A 3,637-nucleotide genomic window follows, 5' to 3' on the forward strand; every position below is an offset into this window, starting at 1 on the left:
TCAAAGTCGATCCTTCGTCACTACTTCTTCGAGGTTAGGCGGGATACTTATTGGGTACGCATTGATTTATGTACTCATACTACACTTACTGTACGTTTTGTGCAGGTACATATATGACTAACGACCTTCTGGGCGCAGAGGCGCGGTTATTACGGGGACTTAGGTGAGCTGCATCTTATATATGATCCGCAGCCAGTAGAGTCTCCTTCAGAGTATTGTATTTTCTTTTCTGTCCTAAAAAATGCTCATGCACTTGTGACACCGGGTTCTGGGATGATTAAGGGATGTTCAATATTGGAATTGGAAAACATTGTTATTTATTCTGTAAATTCATCTTTTACTAGATAAATTGAAGTAAATTTACGATTTCAAAAATATTAAAACGAGAATTTAATTAACTATTTAGTGTTGGCTTGCCTAACAGTGGTGTCTGACGCCATTATGACATTTAACGGATTTTGGGTCGTGACAACATAGTATCAGAGCACTAGGTGTCTCACGAGTCATGAGCGAGTCTAGTAGAGTCTTGCGGATCGGTACGGAGATGTCTGTACTTATCTTTGAGAGGCTACAGGGCTGTTAGGAGCACTTCCCTTCTTGATTCCTCATCGTGCGATTTGATTCCTTTGAGGCTTCTGCCTTTATTTCTTTCCCATTCAATCTTATGCGACGTGAAGTGCTTGTTATAAATCGGGAATTGAGGGATTTTATTGGTACTACAGATGTGGTGCGGGGTGTTTCTCCCTACATAGTTGGTTGGGCTATTTTCGTCGCCTTGTGGAATGATATTCTGTCATTTAAGCTCAGTAGCTATACTTCTGAGAACTTTGAGGCTATGCACAGGTTGCTATGATGCTCATGAGTTATTATCGCATAGTATTGATGTGATGGTAGGATGCTTGCCTATGTGTCGGGGCAGTGAATGACTTGAAAGGAGATTTACTGAGTGCATGACTTAGAGATTCAGTATTTTACTTCTGACGAAGGAAAGGCAATCGAACTAAGATTGTTCAGAATTGGGTTGATGGAGTAGCGGGACTTGATATTTTCGAGAGTGGTAGAATCTTCGCCTGTGATATGGCGTCATCGTCCTCGATTGGTTATGATGTGTTAAGTTCGCCGGTGTTATGGTTTCCTTCAATTCACCTTGGGGCAGAGTATTATAAATGGTGCCGGGAAAATGGCTGACTGAGGTCGCAGTATGCAGTGGTTCAGAATCGAATCGGTAATCCTAATATTGATAACTCAAGGAAGATGATCTTCGGGGAGGTTTAGAGTTGGCGGTGATCTGTTGGTTCGGGTTCTACAGAAATGAATTTTAAGTTAAGGCAATAACTGGGCAGCGAAGGATGAGGAAGGACATGTGGGAGGTGGCATGCGGCGGTTACACTTCTAGAAGGCCAAGTGTAAGGAAACAGAAGTCGAGTAGTTGCTTAAAGGAGTGAGTTTGACCAAAGTGGGAGAGTGGCAGAGTAGCATGTGGATTCTGAGTTAGGATAGCTACATGCCTTGAGGAAAGTTTAGAGTGATTTGGGAATTTTGGTAGACGGTGATTGGGTCTACGGACTTATTTTGAAATATTGGCTATTATACGGCGGGAGATTTGATACAACAAAAAGGAGTTGCCTGATATGAAGAAGGTTACAACATGACTTTGGATTTGAAAGGTATTGTCGCACCTTTAGTTGACGTCCATGAGGAGTGAACGGACAAGTGCAACTGGTGAATGAGCTCGGACTCAGGATGGTCTACTGATTTCGTAGTAATTATACCTAGTGCAGCGACGTTGGAATATGTCGTCATGTAATTTTCACATGTGGGTTATCTCCTGTGAGAAGGTTAGCGGTCGCGTGGTGTTGACGAAGCTTCTGCAAAGAATTCTACTGGCTACCCGATAAGAGATTGAATATGTAAATGTGGCTAATGGTTCGGAGTATTTATTAAAGGTTAATGGAAGGAATTCGAGGAATTTGGCGGGTTGATTGTGCTAGATCATGTCGATGAAGGAAGAATCTTGGTGGGTTCCAGGTTTATGCAATAGTAGCTTCAAGATAAGTGGGAGAGTCTCACCGCCTATAGTTGGATTGCATGGTCGTCTATTTGTAAGATTTTTTGGGGTATCGACATATTGATGGGTTGTTACGACTAAGGAAATAGAACATCATTGGTAATTTGAGAAAGCGATTTGAGGAATGTGTGCTATAGTTGGCCTTATCGATTCATGCTCAGGCTTTGGGAAGATTCAGGATTTATGCTTAGTGTAGAGGCGAGTTACAAGGAAGATGATTCACCCTGGTGCTTCCTTAAAAGGGCGCTCATGTGCTAGTAGAGCCTTGGAGTTGATTATATTCGGGACTAAGTCAGAGTGGGTAACTCTCAATAATGGTGCTAGTAGATTCAAAAGTTAAGGTGTGGTGTCTTAGGATTTCGAGTCCATAGTATGATTGAATATCGAGCTTTTGCGGCGGATTATGATAAAGGAGCTTGGAGTGTTCCGTGTTACCTTTGGTCTACGGGGTATCATGAGAGGAAGGGGAGCATGTAACTTTGGATCTATAGAAGAATCATCAGAATGTGTATATCAGTTGAAGACGCAATTATGCGCACAAAGAGGGTATGAAATAGTTCGTGGGTTTTGGGGGACAATGTGGTCTCGTGAAATGGGGGTCACTCGGGATGAGTGCGGATTGAGTTTGTTATATTGATAAAGGAGCTGTTGTTATTTCTAAGGAAGATCCAGAGTAAATCAGGAGAAGTCGGGTTTGGTTAGCAATGGTTGAATTGGCATAATGATGGCAATGATCAACTCCTTCAGTGTGTTGGGTTATTCATGTGATTTGTGACGGTACGTGCGAGGTTTGACGGTCACTGTAACCGATCTTATTTGGAGGCTTTCGAGTATTATGGTATGTTATGTGCAGATGGATCCCGGAGGGGTTATGGTGGTTTAGACCACTACTTGAGGTTGGTATTTTCTGCAGATATAAGGAATCAGTTACGTGTTACGATGGTTCTCTTGGAATGAGTTAAGTAAAAGGTTTCTATGCGATGGAGTGTTTACCCTATTAATAGTTCAGAAGTTAAGATGAAATTCTTGTACTCTTGTGCATTGGCATGATTAAGTACAGTGATCGGCATGGGATTCGAAAGTTGAGGATCAAGGTTGCATTTTGGTGTCGACAATAATGTCAAGAGCTCGGATGAGCGGGAATGGAATCAGATGGTTAGAGTAAGCTGGTATTGTCTCTAGCGTCACCTGAGATCGGTGTCCTGTGTAAGAGGTTTTTGAGCAGTGATTTCATATTTTTGATTTGCTTTACAATATTTGTGCGGCCGGTGGTATGGATGTGCAGACTTGTTACCTAGTGCGAAAAGTCGTGGGAACGTGTCCCACGGGAAGACTGTATAAATGTGACATGTAGTCACTTGACTGATTAAACATTTAAACCTAGTATGAAGAGGGTTATAATATCGCTAATTTGAAAAGTTTATGCCTGGAGGGCGCTCGGTTCATTTGGTTATGGACGGTGGAAGTTTGTTCCGATTATGATGGTTGTTCTTGTGTGTTATGGGAAAAAAGGGTTATTATGGACCCTTGAAAGATTATTAGACTAGTACGGTGCGATCCGAATCGGCT

This window comes from Nicotiana tabacum, chromosome 4, assembly GCF_000715075.1.
Source record: "Nicotiana tabacum cultivar K326 chromosome 4, ASM71507v2, whole genome shotgun sequence".
NCBI classification, from domain to species: Eukaryota; Viridiplantae; Streptophyta; class Magnoliopsida; order Solanales; family Solanaceae; genus Nicotiana; species Nicotiana tabacum.